The sequence below is a fragment of the Mesocricetus auratus genome, unplaced genomic scaffold (genome assembly GCF_017639785.1).
Source record: "Mesocricetus auratus isolate SY011 unplaced genomic scaffold, BCM_Maur_2.0 Super-Scaffold_100029, whole genome shotgun sequence".
Taxonomy (NCBI): Eukaryota; Metazoa; Chordata; class Mammalia; order Rodentia; family Cricetidae; genus Mesocricetus; species Mesocricetus auratus.
This window is the reverse complement of record NW_024429210.1, coordinates 21,068,854-21,083,179: the sequence shown is the minus strand read 5'-3', so window position 1 is coordinate 21,083,179 and position 14,326 is coordinate 21,068,854.

Sequence of the window (14,326 nt, the reverse complement as noted above, 5' to 3'; positions counted from 1 at the left end):
TGAGAAGCTACTTACTTTACTTCATGGAAACTAACGATACAACACAGTATGTGAAACAAAATGCTTAACTTCTTCAAAACTAACGATACAACACTGTGTGAAAAATTGCATGATTAACTTCTTCAAAACTGACGACACAACACTGTGTGTGAAACTATGTGCTTAACTTCATGAGAACTTACCATATAACACTGTATTAGACCTACGTGCTTAACTTCTTCAAAACTCACGATACAACACTGTGTCTGAAACTGTGTGCTTAACTATGAAATCTCACTATATAACACTATATGAGAAACTACGCACTTAACTTCATGGAAATTAACGACACAACACTGTATGTAAAACTACGTGGTTATCTTCTTCAAAACTAACGATACAACACTGTGTGTGAATCTACATGCCTAACTTCTGCAAAAGTAATGATACCACACTGTGTGTGAAACAACATGGTTAACTTCTTCAAAAGTACTGATACAACACTGTGTGCAAAATACATGCTTAACTTCTTCAAAACTGGTGATACAACCCTGTGTGTGATACTATGTGCTTAACTTCATGAGAACGATACAACACTGTGTTTGAATCTTGGTGCTTAACTTCCTCAAAACTAACGATACAACACCGTTTGTGAAACTACATCCTTTAGCTCTTCAAAACTAACGATACAAAACTGTGTGTGAATCTACATGCTTAACTTCTGCAAAAGTAATGAGACAAAAACTATCGATACAACATTGTGTGAGAAAACACGTGCTTAACTTCATGGAAACTAACGATACAACAAAGTCTTTGAAACGAAGAGCTTAACTTCTTCAAAACTAACAATACAACATTGTGTTTGAAAGTACCTGCCTAACTTCATGAGATCTTACCATATAACACTGTGTTAGAAACTATGTGCTTAACTTCTTCAAAACTAACGATATAACACTGTGTATGAAACAATGTGCTTAACTTCATGAAATCTAACGATATAACACTATATGAGAAACTATGTACTTAACTTCATGGAAACTAACGACACAATACAGTATGTGAAACTAAGTGCTTATTTCAAAACTTACAATACAACACTGTGTTTGAAACTTGGTGCTTAACTTCTTCAAAACTAACGGCATGACACTGTGTGTGAAACTATGTGCTTAACTTCATGAATTCTAACTATATAACACTATTTGAGAAACTACGTGATTAACTTCACGAAAGCTAATGATATTATGTGAAACTAAGTGCTTAACTTCTTCAAAACTACCAATACAACACTGTGTGTAACTTTGTGCTTACCTTCATGGAATCTAACTATATAATACTATATGAGAAACTACGTACTTAACTTCATGAAAACTAAAGATACATCATTGTGCGAGAAAATGCGTGCTTAACTTCATGGAAACTAACGATACAAAACAGTATGTGAAACTAAGTGTTTAACTTCTTCGAAGCTAACCATACAACACTGTGTGTGAAATTACTTGCTGAAGTTCATGAAAACTAACGATATAACACAGTGTGTGAAACCATATGCTTTACTTCATGAGAACTTACGATATAACACTGTATTAGAAAATTGGTGCTTAAGTTCATGGAAACTAACTATACAACACTGTGTGTGAAAATATGTGCTTAACTTCATGAAATCTAACTATATAACAGTATATGAGAAATAATGTACTTAACTTCATGAAAACTAACGATACAACACAGTATGCGAAACTAAGTGCTTAACTTCCTCAAATCTAACAATACAACCCTGTGTTTGAAAGTACGTGCTTAACTTCATGAGATCTTACCATATAACACTGTGTTAGAAACTATGTGCTTAACTTCTTCACAACTAACGATACAACTCTGTGTGTGAAACAATGTGCTTAACTTCATGAAATCTAACTATATACCACTATATGAGAAGCTACATACTTAACTTCATGGAAACTAACGATACAACACAGTATGTGAAACAAAGTGTTTAACTTCTTCAAAACTAACGATACAACACTGTGTGAAAAATTGCATGATTAACTTCTTCAAAACTGAGGACACAACACTGTGTGTGAAACTGTGTGCTTAACTTCCTGAGAACTTACCATATAACACTGTATTAGACCTACGTGCTTAACTTCTTCAAAACTCACGATACAACACTGTGTGTGAAACTGTGTGCTTAACGATGAAATCTCACTATATAACACTATATGAGAAACTATGCACTTAACTTCATGGAAATTAACGACACAACACTGTATGTAAAACTACGTGGTTATCTTCTTCAAAACTAACGATACAACACTGTGTGTGAATCTACATGCTTAACTTCTGCAAAAGTAATGAGACAACACTGTGTGTGAAATATGTGCTTACCTTCATGAAATCTAACTATATAACACTATATATGAGAAAGTACGTACTTATCTTCATGAAAACTAACGATACAACACAGTATGTGAAACTAAGTGCTTTTCTTCTTCAAAACTAAAGATACAACATTGTGTGAGAAAATATGCCCATAACGTCATGGAATCTAACGATACAACAACGTATGTGAAACTAAGTGCTTACCCTCTTCAAAACTAAGGATACAACATTGTGTGAGAAATTATGCCCATAACGTCATGGAATCTAACGATACAACAATGTATGTGAAACTAAGTGCTTTTCTTCTTCAAAACTAACAATACAACATTGGTTTTGAAACAACGTGCTTAATTTCCTGAGAACTTACCATGTAACACTGTGTGTGAAACTATGTGGTTATCTTCATGAGAACTTACCATATAACACTGCAGTAGAAACTATGTGCGTAACTTCTTCAAAACTAACGATACAACACTGTGTGTTTATCTTCATGAAAGCTAACTATATAACTCTATATGGGAAACTATGTCCTTACCTTCATGAAAACTACCGATACAACACAGTATGTAAAACTACGTGGTTAACTTCTTCAAAACTAACGATACAGCATTGTGTGAGAAAATACGTGCTTAACTTCATGGAAACTAACTATACAACAAAGTATGTGAAACTTAGTGCTTAACTTCTTCAAAACTAAGAATACAACATTGTTTTTGAAACGACGTGCTTAATTTCCAGAGAACTTTCCATATAACACTGTGTTAGAAACTATGTGCTTAACTTCATGGAAACTAACTATATAACAGTATATGAGGAACTTAACTTCATGAAAACTAACGATACAACACAGTATGTGAAACTACGTGGTTAACTTCTTCAAAACTATCGATACAACATTGTGTGAGAAAACACGTGCTTAACTTCATGGAAACTAACGATACAACAAAGTCTTTGAAACTAAGAGTTTAACTTCTACAAAACTAACAATACAAAATTGTGTTTGAAAGTACCTGCTTAACTTCATGAGATCTTACCATATAACACTGTGTTAAAAACTATGTGCGTAACTTCTTCAAAACTAACGATACAGAGAGAAGGCTGGGAGCACAGGGAAGTAGCTGTCCCTCTGGCATCATCAGGTAAACAGGCCAGCTTCCCGGCCTGTGTTCCAGAGCCTGCAGATCGCCTGGGAACTGCACGGAGCTCCCAATCCCGGCTGGAACATCAGGTAAACAGGCCAGCTTCCCGGCCTGTGTTCCAGACCCCGCAGATCGCCTGGGAACTGCACAGAGCTCCCAATCCCGGCGGGAGCCAAGCACCCCAGACTCCAGATCTTCTCTCCCAACAACGAGTCCAGGAAACTAGAGAAGGCTGGGCGCACAGGGAAGTAGCTGTCCCTCTGGCATCATCAGGTAAACAGGCCAGCTTCCCGGCCTGTGTTCCAGAGCCTGCAGATCGCCTGGGAACTGCACAGAGCTCCCAATCCCGGCAGGTGCATCAGGTAAACAGGCCAGCTTCCCGGCCTGTGTTCCAGAGCCTGCAGATCGCCTGGGAACTGCACAGAGCTCCCAATCCCGGCGGAAGCCAAGCACCCCAGACTCCAGATCTTCTCTCCCACCAACGAGTCCAGGAAAATAGAGAAGGCTGGGAGCACAGGGAAGTAGCTGTCCCTCTGGCATCATCAGGTAAATAGGCCAGCTTCCCGGCCTGTGTTCCAGAGCCTGCAGATCGCCTGGGAACTGCACAGAGCTCGCAATCCCAGCGGGAGCATCAGGTAAACAGGCCAGCTTCCCGGCCTGTGTTCCAGAGCCTGCAGATCGCCTGGGAACTGCACAGAGCTCCCAATCCCGGCGGGAGCCAAGCACCCCAGACTCCAGATCTTCTCTCCCACCAAAGAGACCAGGAAACTACAGGAGCCAGGGAGACCAGGGGAGTAGCAGTTCCGGATCAGGTACAACAGGACCCAGCATAGGGTCCAGGGGACCAGGTAGGAGGCTAAGCGCCCCAGATTCCTGTTCTTCTTCTCTACCCACGGACCAGCATTTGGACAAGGCATAGAAGAACCACCAGATTACTGGACTTACTAGCACCCACCAAAAGGGAACTCTGGTCCCCAGACCAGGAAGGGGCTCTTTCTGCACCCACTAGAAGAAGAGATGGGAAAGAGACAATACAAAAACACAGTCAGCAACAGAAAAACAAATATGACACCGTCAGATTCTAGAGACTCCACACCAGCAAGACCCCAATATTCCAACGCGAAGGAAGCAGAAGAGAACGACCTTAAAAGCACTTTCATGAAAATGATAGAGGCCCTAAAAGAGGATATTGGAAAATCCCTCAAAGAAATGGAAAAAAAAAACAAACCAAAAAATGCAAGAAATGGAAGAAAAAACAAACCAAAAAATGCAAGAATTGGAAGAAAAAACAAACCAAAAAAGGCACGAAATGGAAGAAGAAATGAAGCAAAAAATGCAAGAAATGGAAGAAAAAGCAAAGCAAAAAATGCAAGAATTAGAAGAAGAAACATACCAAATAAGGCAGGAAATGGAAGACGAAACAAAGCAAAAAATGCAAGAAATGGTAGAAAAAACAAAGCAAAAAATGAAAAAAATGGAGGAAGAAACAAACCAAAAAAGGCAGAAAATGGAAGAAGAAACAAAGCACAAAATCCAAGAAATGGAACAAAAAGCAAACCAAAAAATGCAAGAAATGGAAGAAAGAACAAACCAAAAAATTCATAAAAGGCAACAAACGGACGAACAGATAAACAGAAAATTGCAAGAAGCAATGCAAACGCTGCATGGGTTGAAAACTGAAATAGAGTCACTAAAAAACACAATCTGAAGAAAGGCAGAAAATAGAAAAGCTGGAGAAACAGTCAGGCACTACCAATACAAGCATTACCAACAGAATAGAAGAGATGGAAGAGAGAATCTCAAGTGTTGAAGATACATTAGGAGAAATGGATTTATCAACCAAAGAAAACCTTAAATCCAACAAATCCTTAACACAAAACATCCAGGAATTATGGGACACCATGAAAAGACCAAACCTAAGAATAATAGGTATAGAAGAAGGAGAAGAAATCCACCTCAAAGGGGCAGAAGGCATATTCAACAAAATCAAAAAGAAAACTTTCCCAACCTTAAGAAAGACATGCCAATGAAGGTACAAGAAGCCTACAGAACACCAAATAGAGTGGACCACAAAAAAAATCCCCTCGCCACATAATAATCAAGACCCCAAACATACAGAATAAAGAAAGAATATTAAGAGCAGCTAAGGAAAAAGGTCAAGTAACATATAAAGGCAGACCTATCAGAATTACACCTGATTTCTCCATGGAAACTCTGAAAGCCAGATGGTCCTGGATAGATATTCTACCTACACTAAGAGACCATGGATGCCAGCCCAGTCTACTATACCCGGCAAAGCTCTCAATCACTATAGACGGAGAAAACAAGATATTCCATGACAAAACTAGATTCAACCAATATGTGTCCACTAACCCAGCCCTACAGAAAATTTTGGAAGGAAAACTCCAACCCAAGGAAGCTAAGTACAACCAGAAAAACATAAGCATTAGAGAATCCCTCTCTACCAACAGCCAAAAGAACAAAGGGGTGAAATTCCACCCATAATTCCACCACCAACAACCATCGCAAATCGAAGAAGGATGAGCAATCAATGGTCATTAATATCCCTCAATATTAACGGCCTTAACTCACCCATAAAAAGACACAGACTAGCAGAATGGATTCGAAGACAGAACCCTTCCTTCTGCTGCATACAAGAAACACACCTCACCCTCAAAGACAGACATTACTTGAGAGTTAAAGGTTGGGAAAAAATTTTTCAATCAAATGGACCCAAGAAACAAGCAGGGGTAGCAATCCTAATATCTAACAAACTAGACTTTAAAATAAAATCAATCAAAAGAGATGAAGGAGGTCATTACATACTCATCACAGGTGAAACCCACCAAGACGAAGTGTCTATCCTGAACATCTATGCCCCCAATACAAAGGCATCCACATTCGTTAAAGAAACATTATTAGAACTTAAATCTCATCTAAAGCCCCACACAGTTATAGTGGGAGATTTCAACACACCACTCTCACCACTAGACAAGAATACCAGACAGAAACTCAAGAAAGAAGCAAAGGGTCTAATAGAAGTAATGACCCAACTGGGATTAACAGATATCTATAGAACATTTCATCCACATAAAAAAGAATATACCTTCTTCTCACCACCACATGGAACCTTCTCAAAAATCGACCACATACTTGGCAACATATCAAACCTCAGCAGCTACAAAAAAATTGGAATAACTCCATGCATCTTATCAGACCACCATGCCTTAAAATTAGAATTCAACAACAACACAAATTGCAGAAAACCTACAAACTCATGGAAATTGAATAATGCTCAACTGCACCATCCCTGGGTCAAAGAGGAAATAAAAAAAGAAATTAAAGACTTCCTCGAATTCAATGAGAATGAAGACACAACATACCCAAACCTATGGGACACTTTGAAAGCAGTGCTACGGGGGAAGTTCATAGCACTAAGTGCTCACATGAAGAAACAGGAAAACAGTTATACCAGAGAATTAACATCACAGCTAAAAGCTCTAGAACACAAAGAAGCAAACTCCCCCAGCAGGAGTAGACGCCAGGAAATAATCAAATTGAGGGCTGAAATCAACAAAGTAGAAACCAGGAAAACAATACAAAGAATCAATGCAATGAAGAGTTGGTTCTTTGAGAAAATCAACAAGATAGACAAACCTTTGTCCAAACTTACCAAACAGCAGAGAGTGAACACGCAAATTAACAAAATCAGAAATGAAGAGGGGGACATAACAACAGACTCTGAGGAAATCCAGAGAATCATTAGATCATACTTTGAAAACCTGTACTCCACAAAATTCGAAAATTTAAAGGAAATGGATGACTTCCTGGATAGCTATCACTTGCCAAAACTAAATCAAGAACAGATAAGCAATTTAAATAGACCTATAACCCCTATGGAAATAGAAGCTGTCATCAAAAGTCTCCCAACCAAAAAAAGTCCAGGTCCAGATGGCCTCAGTGCAGAATTCTACCACAAATTCAAAGAACAGCTTATACCAATTCTTCTCAAAGTGTTCCACACAATAGAAGCAGAAGGGTCTTTGCCAAACTCTTTCTATGAGGCTTCAATAACCTTGATCCCCAAGCCACACAAAGATACAACCAAGAAAGAGAACTTCAGACCAATATCCCTCGTGAACATTGATGCAAAAATACTCAATAAAATACTGGCAAATCGGATCCAAGAACACATCAAAACAATCATTCACCACGATCAAGTAGGTTTCATCCCAGGGATGCAGGGATGGTTCAACATACGAAAATCCATCAACGTAATCCACCATATAAACAAGCTGAAAAACAAAAATCACATGATCATCTCACTAGATGCTGAAAAAGCCTTTGACAAAATCCAACACCCCTTCATGATAAAGGTCTTGGAGAGATCTGGGATAACAGGGACATACTTAAACATAATAAAAGCCATATACAGTAAACCAACAGCCAACATCAAACTAAATGGACAGAAACTCAACGCAATTCCTCTAAAATCAGGAACAAAACAAGGCTGTCCACTCTCTCCATACCTTTTCAACATGGTACTTGAAGTTCTAGCTATAGCCATATGACAACAAAGGGGGATCAAGGGGATACAAATTGGGAAGGAAGAAGTCAAACTTTCACTGTTTGCAGACGATATGATAGTTTACATCAATGACCCAAAGAACTCTACCAGGGAACTCTTACAGCTGATTAACACCTTCAGCAAAGTGGCAGGTTACAAGATCAACTCAAGAAAGTCAGTAGCCCTACTATATACAGATGATAAAAGGGCTGAAAGAGAAATCAGAGAAACATCACCCTTTACAATTGCCACAAACAACATAAAATACCTTGGGGTAACGCTAACCAAACAAGTGAAAGACCTGTATCGTAAGAACTTTGAATCTTTAAAGAAAGAAATTAAAGAAGCCCTCAGAAAATGGAAAGATCTCCCATGCTCTTGGATAGGTAGGATCAATGTAGTAAAAATGGCAATCCTGCCAAAAGCAATCTACAGATTCAATGCTATCCCCATTAAAATCCCAGCACAATTCTTCACAGACCTTGAAAGAACAATAATCAATTTTGTATGGAAAAACAAAAGACCCAGGATAGCCAAAACAACCCTGTTCAACAAGGAAACGTCCGGAGCCATCACTATCCCTGACCTCAAGCTCTATTATAGAGCTATAGTCCTGAAAACAGCTTGGTATTGGCACAAAAATAGACAGGCAGACCAATGGAATCGAATTGAAAATCCGGGTATTAACCCACACACGTACGAACATCTGATCTTTGACAAAGAAGCTAAAAATATACAATGGAATAAAGAAAGCATTTTCAACAAATGGTGCTGGCATAACTGGAGACTGGCATGTAGAAAAATGCGGATCGATCCATGTTTATCGCCATGCACAAAACTTAAGTCCAAATGGATCAAAGACCTCAACATAAATCCAGCCAAACTGAACCTCTTAGAAGAGAAAGTGGGTGGTAACCTTGAACGACTTGGTACAGGAGACAACTTCCTGAACATAACACCAGTAGCACAGACAGTGAGATCAACAATTAATAAATGGGACCTACTGAAACTGAGAAGCTTCTGTAAGGCAAAGGACACAGTCAGCAAGACAAAAAGGCAGCCCACAGAATGGGAAAAAATATTCACTAATCCCACATCTGACAGAGGGTTGATCTCCAAAATTTACAAAGAACTCAAGAAGCAAGTCTCCAAAACAGCAAAGGACCCAATTAAGAAGTGGGCTGCAGAACTAAATAGAGAGTTTTCAATAGAGGAGTCTAAAATGGCTGAGAGGCACTTGAGAAAGTGCTCAACATCCTTAGCCATCCGGGAAATGCAAATCAAAGCAACTCTGAGATACCATCTCACTCCTGTCAGAATGGCTAAAATCAAAAACACCAAAGACAATTTATGCTGGAGAGGATGTGATGAAAGGGGGACACTCCTCCATTGCTGGTGGGAGTTCCAACTGGTTCAGCCACTTTGGAAAGCAGTATGGAGATTCCTCAGAAAAATGGGAATAAACCTACCACAAGACCCAGCAACTGCACTCTTAGGCATATATCCAAAAGATGCCCATTCATATAACAAAGATGTCTGTTCCACTATGTTCATAGCAGCTTTATTTGTAATAGCCAGAACTTGGAAGCAACCTAGATGTCCCTCACCCGAAGAATGGATAGAGAAAATGTGGTACATCTACACAATGGAGTACTATTCAGCAGAAAAAATAATGGAATCATGAGATTCGCAGGCAAATGGATGACACTAGAAGAAACCATCCTGAGTGAGGTAACCCAGTCACAAAAAGAGAAACATGGCATGTACTCTCTCATATATGGATTTTAGACATAGATCTGGGGAGTGCCAGCCTACAATCCTATTGCCAGAGAGTCTGGGAAACAGAAACTTCATTTACTGGCTGGTTAAGTACTGAGCTGAACTCAAGAAAGCCAGTATCAGAGAGGGAGGACTGATGATCAAAGGGATTAAGACTGGGCTGGTTGAACCCCCAGAAACAGCTGACCAGACAATGGTTAACTCTTGAATCCCAGGCATCAGCCTGGGAATCCAGCATGGGACTGATCAAGACCCCCTGAATCTGGGTGTCAGTGAGGAGGCCTAGGTAATCTATTGAGCCTTGGACAGCAGATCAGTACCCATCCCAAGTATACACACGGTCTCTGGACTCCCATAGAACAATGTGAGGTGCACTCTCACCCTGAACTCTTGGGGAAGTGTCTAGGCCCTGCCCTATATGAAATGACAGACTATGGACACCCCCATGGAGGGCCTCACCCTCCCTGGGGGAATGAGGGGATAACGGGGGGGGATGGGGGGAGGGCACGGGAGGAGGGGAGGGAAAGGGAGAGGGACATCATACTGACTTGTGAAGCAACCTTGTTTCTTATCTAAATTAAAAATGGAAAATAAAAAAATATTAATAAAAAAAACTAACGATACAACACTGCGTGTGAAACTATGTGCTTATCTTCATGAAAGCTAACTATATAACTCTATATGAGAAACTACGTCCTTACCTTCATGAAAACTAACGATAAAACACAGTATGCGAAACTAAGTGCTTAACTTCCTCAAATCTAAAAATACAACCCTGTGTTTGAAAGTACGTGCTTAACTTCATGAGATCTTACCATATAACACTGTGTAAGAAACTATGTGCTTAACTTCTTCACATCTAACGATACAACTCTGTGTGTGAAACAATGTGCTTAACTTCATGAAATCTAACTATATAACACTATATGAGAAGCTACATACTTAACTTCATGGAAACTAACGATACAACACAGTATGTGAAACAAAGTGCTTAACTTCTTCAAAACTAACGATACAACATAGTCTTTGAAACTAAGAGCTTAACTTCTTCAAAAGTAACAATACAACATTGTGTTTGAAAGTACCTGCTTAACTTCATGAGATCTTACCATATAACACTGTGTTAGAAACTATGTGCGTAACTTCTTCAAAACTCACGATACAACACTGTGTGTGAAACTCTGTGCTTAACTATGAAATCTCACTATATAACACTATATGAGAAACTACACACTTAACTTCATGGAAATTAACGACACAACACAGTATGTAAAACTACGTGGTTATCTTCTTCAAAACTAACGATACAACACTGTGTGTGAATCTACATGCTTAACTTCTTCAAAAGTAATGATACAACACTGTGTGTGAAACAACATGGTTAACTTCTTCAAAAGTAATGATACAACACTGTGTGCAAAATACATGCTTAACTTCTTCAAAACTGGTGATACAACTCTGTGTGTGATACTCTGTGCTTAACTTCATGAGAACAATACAACACTGTGTTTGAATCTTGGTGCTTAACTTCCTCAAAACTAACGATACAACACCGTTTGTGAAACTACATCCTTAACCTCTTCAAAACTAACGATACAAAACTGTGTGTGAATCTACATGCTTAACTTCTGCAAAAGTAATGAGACAACACTGTGTGTGAAACTATGTGCTTACCTTCATGAAATCTAACTATATAACACTATATGAGAAAGTACGTACTTAACTTCATGAAAACTAACGATACAACACAGTATGTGAAACTAAGTGCTTTTCTTCTTCAAAACTAAAGATACAACATTGTGTGAGAAAATATGCCCATAACGTCATGGAATCTAACGATACAACAAAGTATGTGAAACTAAGTGCTTATCCTCTTCAAAACTAACAATACAACATTGGTTTTGAAACAACGTGCTTAATTTCCTGAGAACTTACCATGTAACACTGTGTGTGAAACTATGTGGTTATCTTCATGAGAACTTACCATATAACACTGCAGTAGAAACTATGTGCGTAACTTCTTCAAAACTAACGATACAACACTGTGTGTTTATCTTCATGAAAGCTAACTATATAACTCTATATGAGAAACTACGTCCTTACCTTCATGAAAACTACCGATACAACACAGTATGTAAAACTACGTGGTTAACTTCTTCAAAACTAACGATACAGCATTGTGTGAGAAAATACGTGCTTAACTTCATGGAAACTAACGACACAACAAAGTATGTGAAACTTAGTGCTTAACTTCTTCAAAACTAAGAATCCAACATTGTCTTTGAAACAACGTGCTTAATTTCCAGAGAACTTTCCATATAACACTGTGTTAGAAACTATGTGCTTAACTTCATGGAAACTAACTATATAACAGTATATGAGGAACTTAACTTCATGAAAACTAACGATACAACACAGTATGTGAAACTACGTGGTTAACTTCTTCAAAACTATCGATACAACATTGTGTGAGAAAATACGTGCTTAACTTCATGGAAACTAACTATGCAACAAAGTCTTTGAAACTAAGAGTTTAACTTCTACAAACCTAACAATACAACATTGTGTTTGAAAGTACCTGCTTAACTTCATGAGATCTTACCATATAACACTGTGTTAGAAACTATGTGCTTAACTTCTTCAAAACTAACGATACAACACTGGGTATGAAACAATGTGCTTAACTCCATGAAATCTAACGATATAACACTATATGAGAAACTACATACTTAACTTCATGGAAACTAACGACACAATACAGTATGTGAAACTAAGTGCTTATTTCAAAACTTACAATACAACACTGTGTTTGAAACTTGGTGCTTAACTTCTTCAAAACTAACGATACGACACTGTGTGTGAAACTATGTGCTTAACTTCATGAATTCTAACTATATAACACTATTTGAGAAACTACGTACTTAACTTCACGAAAGCTAATGATATTATGTGAAACTAAGTGCTTAACGTCTTCAAAACTACCAATACAACACTGTGTGTGTAACTATGTGCTTACCTTCATGGAATCTAACTATATAACACTATATGAGAAACTACGTACTTAACTTCATGAAAACTAAAGATACATCATTGTGCGAGAAAATGCGTGCTTAATTTCATGGAAACTAACGATACAACAAAGTATGTGAAACTAAGTGTTTAACTTCTTCGAAGCTAACGATACAACACTGTGTGTGAAATTACTAGCTGAAGGTCATGAAAAATCACGATATAACACAGTGTGTGAAACCATATGCTTTACTTCATGAGAACTTACGATATAACACTGTATTAGAAACTTGGTGCTTAAGTTCATGGAAACTAACTATACAACACTGTGTGTGAAACTATGTGCTTAACTTCATGAAATCTAACTATATATCTCTATATGAGTAACTACGTACTTAACTTCATGAAAACTAACGATATAACACAGTATGTGACTTCTTCAAAACTAACAGTACAACTGCGTTTGAATGTACGTGCTTAACTTCATGAGATCTTACCATATAACACTGTGTTAGAAACTATGTGCTTAACTTCATGGAAACTAATGATACAACACAGTATGTGAAACTAATTGCTTAACAATTTCAAAACTAACAATACAACACTGTGTTTGAAATTTGGTGCTTAACTTCCTCCAAACTAACGATACAACACTGTGTGTGAATCTACATGCTTAACTTCTTGAAAAGTAATGATACAACACTGTGCGTGAAACAACAAGGTTAACTTCTTCAAAAGTAATGGTACAACACTGTGTGCAAAACTACATGCTGAACTTCTTCAAAAGTAAAGATACAACACTGTGTGTGAAACAACATGGGTAACTTCTTCAAAAGTAATGATACAACACTGTGGGCAAAACTACATGCCTAACTTCTTCACAACTCACGATACAACACTGTGTGTGAAACTGTGTGATTAACTATGAAATCTAACTATATAACACTATAGGAGAAACTACGTACTTAACTTCATGAAAACTAACGATACAACACAGTATGTAAAACTAGGTGGTTATCTTCTTCAAAACTAACGATACAACATTGCGTGGGAAAATACGTGCTTAACTTCATGGAAATTAACGGTAAAACACAGTATGTGAAACTAAGTGCTCAGCTTCTTGAAAACTAACGAAAGAGTGTGAATCTGTGTGTTTAACCTCTTCAAAACTAACGATACTACAGTGTGTGTGAAACTATGTGCTTAACTTCATGAGAACTTACCATATAACACTGCAGTAGAAACTACGTGTGTAACTTCTTCAAAACTAACGATACAACACTGTGTGTAAAATTCATGATTAACTTCTTCAAAACTGACGATACAACACTATATGAGAAACTACGTACTTAACTTCATGAAAACTAACGATACAACATTGTGTTTGAAACTACGTGCTTAACTCCATGAGAGTTTGCCATATAACACTGTTTTAGAAACTATGTGCTTAACTTCTTCAAAACTAACGATACTACAG